Here is a 12,390-nt window from a genome sequence, read left to right as displayed (position 1 = left end):
TATATACCAGGTAAATTTAATGTTCTTTTTGAATATTTGATCTTACACCCCCCATTACGGTTTGATCTTGAAGCTCAAAAATTTCAGTTTTCCTCTGAGTTATAATTAGAGTAACCATATAATTTATTGTCCAAAACACAACACTTTTGAAAAGATAAGAAGGCACTACCAATAATACACCTGAATAAGAGTTGTAAACTAAGACTCTCCCAGGAAAACTAGGATGTATAGTCACTCTCATAATAGCTCTTTGGGCCTTGTTAAGGCAGGAGGTCTAATAATTGCTTACATATAACCACAAGATAAATCAGCTTAATTATCTTTTCTTTTTCCATTGGTATCTAATTAATGTCCTTAATATACCACTTTTTGGGCCTCCAGTGACCCCTTAGGCCTATCTCATAGATTTTCCAATAGTAGAAATGATAACTGTTACAAAATAGCATTACCTTCATGGGAAAATTTTAGATTTTTCTATAAATTATTATTTTCCCTGTTAATGATTAGAAACGTATAATTAATACTAGATAGACCAATTGATAAGACCATTAGATAAGACCACTAGATAAGACCATTACTCTTTTATGTTTTTCACTAGAAGAATATTATTCTGACAGAAATGGTGTCATCAATTTGTTTAATATATTGATAATTATTAATGTATTAATAGCTGCTGCCTTGGCATTCATTTTTAGGCCCGACATAAGTTTAAAACCTAGTAACACAACATCACCTTTAGCCTAGTTGAAACTCCTCCCTGTATGGTTGTTTGTAATATAGCCTGTTTGTTCCTCATCTCATTAACTCAAAAAACCCAAGACACCCCACAGCTGCTGACTACAGTAAAATCTAAAGGTCAACACCAGAGTCGTGTAAATCAGTTCTCCTCTTTGTGAGTGTTTTCATTACATTAGCCAATTCACAACTCCCTCTGGAAAGTCTAAGGCATAATGGCCTGCCATGGACCTTAACAAAGGTTCTCTCTCTCTCTCTCTCTCTCTCTCTCTCTCTCTCTCCCCCCCCCCGCCCCCCACCCCAACTCCCTTCACTCACTGGTTGAGCTCCCTGCCACCTCTAGACTTCCTATGGGTCTCCCTGGTCTCCCTTCAGCACTGCCAACCTTTCTAGGACTTATTAATAATACAGTTCTTCTGCTTCATACATTTTAATTTTATTTCCTCACGTGTCTCTTCTGACATACACACCTAAATCTAACTTTCTGCCCTGTCAGAGCTCCCCTAGAAAGTGTCTATCTTGGCTTATGACAACTCTCAAGACAGAGATCTCAAGGTCAAATTAGAAGTAAATCATAAAAGATAGTTGTACTAATCTATCATTCTTGTGGCCAGCTGTCATTACCCAGAAAGAAAGAGCTATTACAGCTAATGATGATAAGTTAATGAGAAAAATCAAGGTATTTTTAAATGTTGTGAATAGTTATTAGGTTTGTTAGGGGTAAATCACTGTATATAAGTGTTATGTCCTTGAATCAAAATTTTAGTCATATGGAGGTGTGGAGAATATTGATATAAAGACAAAATGACTGGGAAATAGTACCTGGTAGAAATTAAAAAATACTTTAATTGTTATACTACAAATGCACCTGAACAGTTTATTATAGACATTCATTCTGAAACAGTGAGGTGATAAACTGAATTACTTCATGTTTTCCACTTATTATTTTAGTTTTCCATTTTTGTTCATGCTGTAAGCCTTTATAAATGAGCACTAAACTCCTAAAGCAAAGGAAGAGTGCTTTGCAACTGATCTAAAGATGTGCAAACAAAAGACTAGTACCATCTACTGAAATGCTTGTTGCCGTTAAATACTCAGGGACAAAGGTAATAGTATATTTCTCATATCATTCCATAAGTAAAAAATCTCAAGGTCATAAATTGAGAAAGAAATAATTCTAAAATTTCAATCTTTGTAAAAGCACTACAATGTGCCTGACATGTCCTGTCTTTGACTTCACACATGTAAAATTGCCTTTAAATTTATTAAACGTCTCATTTTGTAAATACAAAATAGGTTTCAGAAAATATTTACAATCTTTAGTCCATCAATTTTTTGTATTTAAAAATTTCTCTGGTTAGGTGCTCACGACTGTAATCCCAGCACTTTGGAAGGCCAAGGCGGAAGAATCACTTGAGCTTAGGAATTCGAGACCAGCCTGGGCAACATGATGAGCCCTTGTCTCTACCCAAAATAAAAAAACATTAGCCAGGCGTGGTGGTGTGCACCAACAGTCCCAACTATTTAGGAGGCTGAGGCAGAAGGATCACTTGAGCCTAAGAGACTGAGGTTGCAGTGAGCCATGATTGTGCAACTCCACTCCTGCCAGGGCAACAGAGTGAGACCCTGTCTCAGAAATTTAAAAAAATAAAAAAATTAAAAAAAAATTCTGGCAGAGTATGGTAGCTCACAGCTATAAACTCAACACTTTGGGAGGCTGAGGCAGGAGGATTGCTTGAGGGCAGGATTTTGAGACCAGCCAGGACAACATAGCAAGACCCTGTTTATACAAAAAAATAATATGAAGAATTAAAAACTCAACTGGGTGTGGTGGTACATGTGTATAGTCCCAGCTACCCAGAAGACTGAAGCAGGAGGATCGCTTGAGCCCAGGAGTTTGAGGCTGCAGTGAGCTATGGTCACACCACTGCACTCTAGCTTGGGTGACAGAGCCTATCTTTTAAACAGTCATTTTGTCAATTAGTATTTGAAGTAATGAAATATTATGATTTTGATAAAATAATATTCTGTCTGTTTCACCAAGTTTACATTTTGCAACGTTGACCTCTTAGTCTATTTTGTGCTACTTTAACAGAATATTGGATAATTTATAATAAACAGAAATTTATTGGCTCACAGTTCTAGAGGCTAGAGACTCCAAAATAGAGGGGGTGTCATCTAGTGAGGGCTTTCTTGTTGTTATCCCATGGAGGAAACGCAAACGCAGGGCTATAGAGAATGCAAGAGAGGGCCAAACTCTTCCTTTTACTAGGAACCCACTCCTGTAGTAGTGGCATGAATCTATTCTTAGGGGCAGAAATCTTACAATTCTAAACACCTCCCATTAGACCTTCCTTTCCAACACCACTGCACTGAGGATTGTTTCCAAAGCACAAACTTTTGGAGGTACATTCAAATTACAGCACTTGTTATGATCTAAGAAAGAAATCACAGGTAGAAGGGGGAAAATGGGAAGTAATTAAAAAGGAAAAACAATTCTTATTATGTATTCAAGCTAAGTAGCCTAAGTTGATAAAAGGTAAAATTACAATTTTATCACTTGGACACGGGAAGGGGAACATCACACACTGGGGCCTATTGTGGGGAGTGGGGATGGGGGAGGGATGGCATTGGGAGTTATATCTGATGTAAATGATGAGTTGATGGGTGCTGACGAGTTGATGGGTGCAGCACACCAACATGGCACATGTACACATATGTAACAAACCTGCACATTGTGCACATGTACCCTAGAATTTAAAGTATAATTTTTAAAAAACATTACAATGTTTAGTGTATCTTCTTTATGTTTGAAAGTCTTTATCAAATATTGATGAGATTGACGAGAAAAGCAGCTATTACAATGAATGCGTCAAGCTTTTGCAAATGATAATTAAATAAAGAAATCAACTGTTAAATTTTAACCTGCCATATTTGGATAATTCTTTATTAAAAGACTGGGACAGTGAGGATCAAGTTACATAACTATAAAGGGTTTCTAAGATTATTAATGATGGTTATAAAATGCCACACAATTGTTTCAAATATTTGATAATTTTAAACTATATTACATAAAATTTTCAAGAATTAGCAATATATTCTTAGCTTAGGAAAACAAGGACATCACTAAAATTCAACAAAAGAAAATATAAAAAACAGAAAACTATCTATCTTTGATATTAAAGCATCCGTACCATAAGTAGAAAATTATTTAAAAATCTAGAAATATGTCCCATCAATTAAAACCTTTTAATTCTTATTAATCTTCCTAATATTTATATAAAGTACATATTTTTTAAAATCTGGTGAAACCTCCTATGAAAATTCTATTAAAGTAACGTGTATTGAATATCAAACTATCAGTTACATAGATATAGAGTGTATGCCATATAAAATATTTCTAAGATCTTAAAATTTATATTATGTTTAAAGATATAGAAGAAATTTAAACTTTTATAGTCTAATACGATTTGACTCTGTATCCCTACCCAGATATCATCATGAATGGTAATCTTCACATGTTGAGAAAGGGACCTGGAGAAAGATGATTGGACTATGGGAGCCGTTTCCCCCATCCTGTTCTTGTGATAGTGAGGAAGTTCTCATAAGACCTGATGGTTTTAAAAGTGGAAGTTTCCCCTGCACACTCTGTTTTCCCTGCCACCTTATGAAGAAGATACTTGCTGTTCCTTCACCTTCCCCCATGCTTGTAAGTTTTCTGAGCCACCTCCCCAACCCCAGCAATGCGGAACTATGAGTCAATTAAACCAATTTCCTTTACAAATTACCAGTCTTGAGTATTTTTTATAGCAGTGTGAAAATGGAGTAATACAGGAAATTGGTAATGGAATAGTGTGGTGCTGCTATAAAGATAACTTCAAAATGTGGAAGCCACTTTGGAACTGGGGAACAGGCAGAGACTGGAATACTTTGGAGAGTTCAGAAGAAGAAAGGAAGACGTGGGAAAGTTTGGGACTTCCTAAAGACTTGTTGAATTGTTTTGACCAAAATGCTGATAGTGATATAGACAATTAAGTCCAGGCTGAGGTGCTCTCAGATTGAGATGAATAACTTATTGGGAACTGGAGTAAAGGTCACTCATGCTATTCTTTACCAAAGAGACCGGTGACTTTTTGCCCCTGCCCTAGAGATCTGTGGAATGCTTAACTTGAGAGATAATTTAGGGTATGTAGCAGAAGAAATTTTTAACCAGCAAAGCATTTAAGAAGTGACCTGGCTTATTCTGAAAGTGTTCAGTTATATGTATTCACAAAGAGATAGTTTGAAATTGTAACTTACGTTTAAAAGGGAAACAGAGCATAAAGGTTTGGAAAATGTCCTGCCTGACCACGAGGCAGAAAAGAAAAAACCCATTTTGGGGGGAAGAATTCAAGCTGGCTGCAGAAACTTGCAAAAGTAATGAGGAGCAGAATGTTAATAGCCAAGAAAACACGGAAAATGTCTGCAGGGCATGTCAGAGATCTTCCTGGCAGCCCCTTCTATCACAGAGATGGAGGCCTATGAGGGAAAAATGGTTTTGTGGGTGGAGTCCAGGGCCTTGCTGCTCTGTGTGGCCTTGGGACAGTGTGCTCTGCATCCCAGCCATTCCACCTCCAGCCATGGCTAAAAGGGGCCAATGTACAGCTTGGGCCATTGCTTCAGAGGTTGCAAGCCCCAAGCCTTGGTGGCTGCCATGTGGTGTTGGGCCTGCAGGTGTACAGAAGACAAGAGTTCAGATTTGGGAACCTCTGCCCAGATTTCAGAGGATGTATGAAAATGCCTGGATATCAAGGCAGAAGTCTGCTGCAGGGGTGGAGCCCTCATGGAGAACTTCTGCTAGGGCAGTGGAGGGAAAATGTAGGGTTGGAGCCTCCACATAGAGTCCCCACTTGGGCACTGCCTAGTGAAGCTATTAGAAAAGGGCTACCATCCTCCAGACCTCAGAAAGGTAGATCCACCAACAGCTTGCACTATGCATCTGGGAAAGCCACAGGCACTCTATGCCAGCCCATGAAAGCAGCTGTAGAGACTGTACCCTGCAGAGCCACAGAACAGAGCTGCCCAAGGCCATGGGAGCCCAACCCTTTTATCATCAGCATGCCATGGTTGTGAAACATGGAATCAAAGGAGATGATTCTGGATTTTTAATATTTAATCACTGTCTGGCTGGGTTAAGGACTTGCATGGGGCCTCTGGTCCATTTGTTTTGGCAATTTCTCCCATGTGGAATGGAAACATTTACCCAATGCCTGTACCTCCATTGTACCTTGGAGGTAATGAATTCATTTTTGACTTTACAGACTTATAGGTGGAAGGGACTTGCCCTGTCTCAGATGAGGCTTTGGACTTGGACTTTTAAGTTAATGCTTAAGCGTTAGTTAACTTATCAGAAATGAGTGAAGACACTGGGAGACTGTTGGGAAGACATGATTGATTTTGAAATGTGAAAAAGACATGAGAATTGGGATGGACTGAGGTGGAATTAAATGATTTGGTTCTGTGTTTCCACTCAAATCTCACCTCTAATTGTAACATCCATGTGTCAGTGGAGGAACCTGATGGGAGGTGATTAGATCATGGTAACAATCTCCCCCATGCTGTTCTTATGATAATGAGAGAGCTCACACAAGATCTGATGGTTTTAAAAGTGGCAGCTTCAGCCAGGCACAGTGGCTCAAGCCTGCAATCCCAGTACTTTGGGAGGCTGAGGTCAGCAGATCACAAGGTCAGGGGATCCAGACTATCCTGACTAACATGGTGAAACCCCATCTCTACTAAAAATTCCAAAAAATCAGCTGGGCATGGTGGTGGGTGCCTGTAGTCCTAGCTAATTGGGAGGCTTAGGCAGAAGAATGGCATGAATCCAGGAGGTGGAGCTTGCAGTGAGCTGAGATCACGTCACTGCGCTTCAGTCTGGGCAACAGAGAGAGACTCTGTCTCAAAAAAAAAACCGGGGGAAATTTCCCCTTCACACTCTCCTTCTCTCCTGCCGCCTTGTGAAGAAGGTACTTGCTTCTCCTTCACCGTTTGCTATGATCGTAAGGTTCCTGAAGCCGCCCCAGCCATGAAGAACTGTGAATTAATCAAGTCTCTGTCCTTTATAAATTACCCAGTCTCAGGTATTTTTTTATAGCAGTGTGAAAATGAACTAATACATAATCATGGAAATATCAAGAATATATCCGAAATTTTATGTTGAATTTAAATTGACATATAACCACTTATTTTCCCAAGAAAAATAAAACTGTTTTTATCATGTAAGTAATATAGCTAATATATATTCCTTTTCACACTTATTCCTCTAGTTTTTCTTCAACATTAATGCAGAAGAAGAAAGTGCTTTTCATGTATTTAAATACGAATGGTATAAACAAAATGATGTGTGTATATACAAACATATGCATAAAAATATACATAGAATGTTAAATAAATAATTACATATATAACTAACTATAAAATAATAAAATGCTATTTCAGCACCTCACGCCATCATAAACATTTTCATGTTTTCTTAACAATAAAATCTCTCTTTTTATGAAAGCAGTGAAAATGTCTTTTATTTTACACAAAACCTATCACCACTTGCAAAAGTATATTTAAAAAGTGGTGAAAAATATTCATGTTCAAGTTGATCATAAATAAAGTGATTTACCAATTGCAAAATCATGAAAATATGCTTTTTCATCATTCTTTTACTTTATTCATAATAATCTCAACATATTGAAAAGTAAAATAGTGCCATCTTATGCTAACACAAAGAATATATGGACATTGTCTATTGAGTGGAAGGGATGGGCTACAGTGAAGAAGGTGACAAGTGCCCTGGTCTAATGAAGCTTCATTAATATATTTATATTTGATAGAGTACTTTTTATTCCATAACTACTCCAAATTCAAACAATTAGCTGTGATATAGAAATTGCTGTGCCACTTAACAAACAGGATAAATTATATAAATGTTCCAAAAGATTGTCATGCTTTATATTACATTAGTTAAATATTACATTTAATTATGAAAAATTTGGTAGTGAGGAATCCATTATCCCATTTTCACAACTAGATAGAAAATAGGACAATTAATTATATGATGTCCACATTATTTATTATTAAGTGAAATGTTTTTAGTATCTAGCATACCAGAGAGGTTTAATAACTTCTTTTTTCTCAGTGTTTTACATAGTATTTATCAAAATGTGTTTTAACATATTTATCTGAAATGAAACATAAGATCAGACTTTATGACAGTGGGTAAATGTAATTTAGTTAGCTGGTTTAAAGGGGCTGGCCTTCCCATATAGATGATAGGACGTATTTTATTCAAAAGTTTGAGAAGTTTATTCTGCATATCCACTATTATACCTAACCATCTTAATAAACTATAGCTTGGTTATATAATGGCCTTGGCCTCAGTGTGCCTGATGGGCCCTATTGTCCAAAAACGGAGGCAATACATTCATATTTCTAATGAATCATAAGCCAAAACTTCCATCTAGCCATTTGCCTGAATAAGACTAAAATTATACTAGAGATGTAGAAGAATAGAGAATATGATCAGAATTTGATGTGGAAGGATAACAGAATATCAGAATTTAAAATTGTATGATATCGAATATTGAAGAGTTTTGAATCCTGATGAAAATCACTACATGGTTGATTTGTGAGTAACTGACATGGAGTCTGGACATATGAACACTAGAGTTGAGAAAGTGGAGGAACTCAGGTTTAGTCATTAAAAGGTGTAACTTTATATATCAAGTCACTAAGAATGAGGCCATACAGAGGGTGCTTACCTATACATGCCAGGTAAATGAGACATTAGGGAGGGTAGGAGAATGTCCTGGAAGTCAACAGACATTATTTTAGGGACATGGATGCAGCTGGAAACCATCATTCTCAGCAAACTATCGCAAGAACAGATAACCAAACACCGCATGTTCTCACTCATAGGTGGGAATTGAACAATGAGAACACTTGGACACAGGAAGGGGAATATCACAAACCGGGACCTGTTGTGGGGTGGGGGGACGGGGGAGGGATAGCATTAGAAGATATACTAATGTAAATGGCGAGTTAGTGGGTGCAGCACACCAACATGGCACATGTATACATATGTAACAAACCTGCATGTTGTGCACATGTACCCTCAAACTTAAAGTATAATAAAAAAGAAAAAAAAATGTAGAGAGGAACATTTGAGAATAAAGTTTTGGAGAAACTAATGAATGCTGAAGTTGGAAAAACGTAAAGAGATGTTATAGAATCAGATTGTGAAGAATTATGTGAGTTTAAAGTATCTTGATTTTATATTTCAGAAAATAGTAGGAGTAGGTTTCTGATTTGATAAATGGGTGATGAAATGATTAAGATTAATTAGAAGTAGATATTGGTAATCTAGGTATGACTGGCACAGACTGATACTGGGAGAGAAGAAGAACTAAATGTTTATGCAATTCACTGAGGAAAGTATTAAGATGTAGTAACTGGTAATACAGAATATAGAACATAAAAGACAAACTTAAGCTAGCTGAAGAATTGAGACTAATTCTCAAAAAATAGTTCTTGTGTAGGATACATATCTGGGTGCTGCCTTTGGAAAAATATTAAAAATGACATCACATATTTGTAATAGTTATAATAATATTTTTCCTTTTGTTTTCACTATGTATTAACCAAAAAAATGTTAATTTTCAATTTTTCTGTAAGTCCAGACATTCCCTGACTTATGATGATTCAACTTAACGATATTTCATCTTTCCAACGGTGTGAAAGCAATTTGCATTCAGTAGAAATGGTACTTTGAGTACCCATACAACCATTCTATTTTTTACTTCCAGTAGATAATTCAATATTACATGAGACATTTAATACTTTATTATAAAACTGACTTTTTATTGGACGTTTTTGCCCAACTGTAGGCTAATGTAAGTGTTCTGAACACTCTTATGGTAGGCTTAGCTAAGCTATGATGCTCAGTAGTTTAGGCGTTTTGAAAAAATTTTCTACTTAGTATATTTTCGACTTATGATGAGTTTATTGGGACATCACCCCATTGTAAGTCAAGGAGCATTTGTATACTTTACAATGTGACTGCAGTGGTGTTTCTACCATAAGGAATAAACAGATGGATCTTGAGGTTTCATACTCATTATTGGAAGTGGGACTTAAATGATGATAATTCAAAAAAGCTCTGCATTATAGCATAACAAACTTATTATGTAGTGCAAGATATAAATATGTAAAGGCACATCATTCAAGATTATGCAGCAAAATTTGACAAATATAAGCTACGTGCTTTTTAAAATTTTTATAATCAGAGAATAAACAGGCAGCCAAGTAATAAAAGACCATAGTAGCCAGAAAAGAGAGACTCAGGGAGTCTAATTACAGGAAAATCAATAGAATTCAAGTGAAATACTTAACCAATGATTAGGTTTCTAAAACAACCTAGACAAACTGTTTTAAAGATACATCTTATGTTAGTAGCCTGGATACCATCAAAGTAAACTAAACATTGAGTACTTACTATTTGTGAGGCACCAGGTAACTTTCAGAGTAAGATATGGTCTCTACCCTCAAGAATTTATAATCTAGCATATGATATATATGTAAATTGATATATTAAAATAATATTATAACACAATTTTACAAGGAGTTATATGGTGATAGGCAAGGAATATTACAGAAGCCATGAGTAGGACCAACTAATCCAGGCTGCTTTCTAGATATGGTTTCTGGTACAGGTAATATGTGATGTACCTTTTCATTGTTGTTCTTTTATTGAGGTGAAATTCACATAGCATACACTTAATAATTTCAAAGTACTCAATTCACTGACATTTGTTGTATTCACATTGTTGTACAATCACTAGCTCTCTCTAGTTTTAAAACTGTTTCATCACCCTAGAAAACATTCTGTTAAATAATCACTCTCCATTTTCCCCACTTCTGATTCCTTAGTAACCTCAACTGTTTTCTGTCTCTGTAGATTCACCTATTCTGGATATATCACTTTAAAAGGATCACATAATATGAAGCCTTTTCTGTCTGGTTTCTTTGACATAGAATAATGTTTTCATGGTTCATTTAAATTGTAGACCTGTCAGGACTTAATTGTTTTTCATAGCTAATTAATATTTCATTGTGTGTGTGTGTATGTGTGTGTGTTTGTGTGTGTGTGTATATCTCACAATGTATTTATCCATTCATCCACCCTGATGGACATTTGGATTGTTTTCACCTTTTGGCTATTATGAATAATGCTGCTAAGAATATTTGTGTACAAGTTTCTGTGTGGACATATACTTTTATTTTTCTTGGGTATATACACCTAAGAGTGAAATCGCTGAGTCATATGGTAATTCCATGTTTAACTGTTTAAGGAACCATGAAGTATTTTACACAGTGCCTGTATCATATTACATTCCCATTGACAATGCACCACACAACCTACTTATCCACATTCTCATCAATATTCATTTTCCAGTTTGTTTGTTTGTTTGTTTGTGTGTTATTAAAGCTATCCTAGTGAGTATGAAGTGGTATCTCATTGTGGTTTGGATTGCATTTCTTTAATGACCAATGAAGTTGAACATTTTGTTCCTTTGCCTTTCGGTCTTTTGTATATCTTCTTTAGGGAAATGACTATTCAAGTCCTTTTTCCATGTTTTAACTTGGTTGTTCATCTTTTTATCTTTGAGTTGTAAGAGTTATTTAATATATTCTGGATAGTAAAACTTACCAGACATAAGATTTGCAAATATTTTCTCCCATTCTCTGTGTTGTCTTTTTACATGTTTTAAATGTCTTTTGATACATGTTTTAAATTTTGTTTAAGTCAAATTTATCTATTATCTGTTTTGTTGCTTACAGTTTCAGGCCAAACCTAAGAATCTATTGCTAATCTGAAGTTGTGATGATTTACCGGGGTGCCTTCTTTTTTTTTTTTTTTTTTTTTTTTGAGATGGAGTGTCTCTCTGTTGCTCAGGCTGGAGTGCAGTGGCACGATCTCGACTCACTGCAAGCTCTGCCTCCCAGGTTCACACCATTCTCCTGCTTCAGCCTCCCTAGTAGCTGGCACTACAGGTGCCCGCCACCACGCCCGGCTAATTTTTTGTATTTTTAGTAGAGATGGATTTAAGTGTGTTAGCCAGGATGGTCTCGATCTCCTGACCTTGTGATCTGCCCGCCTTGGCCTCCCAAAGTACTGGGATTACAGGCATGAGCCACTGTACCTGGTCCCACCTGTATGCATTCTTTTAAGAGTTATATCGTTTTAGCTCTTACATGTAGGTTGTTGATCCATTTTGAGGCAATTTTTACATATGGAGTGATCTAGAGGTCCAACTTTATTCTTTGTATGTGGTTATCCAGTTGTAGCAGCACCATTTGTGGAAGAAACTATTCTTTCCCCATAAAGTGAGATACAGATTCAATATAATTCCTGTAAATTTCAATGGCCTTTTTTGCTGAAATGTAAAAACATATATTCAAATTAGGGACTCCAAATAGCCAAAACACTATTGAAATAGAAAATCAATGTAGAATGACTTTCACGTTCTGATTTGAAATCTTACTGTAAAGCTACAGTAATCAAAACATTGTTATACTGACATAAGGACAGACATATAGGCCCATGGAATAGAAATAGAAGTCCAG

This window comes from Chlorocebus sabaeus, chromosome 11, assembly GCF_047675955.1.
Source record: "Chlorocebus sabaeus isolate Y175 chromosome 11, mChlSab1.0.hap1, whole genome shotgun sequence".
Taxonomy (NCBI): Eukaryota; Metazoa; Chordata; class Mammalia; order Primates; family Cercopithecidae; genus Chlorocebus; species Chlorocebus sabaeus.
Note: the sequence above shows the minus strand (reverse complement) of the source record.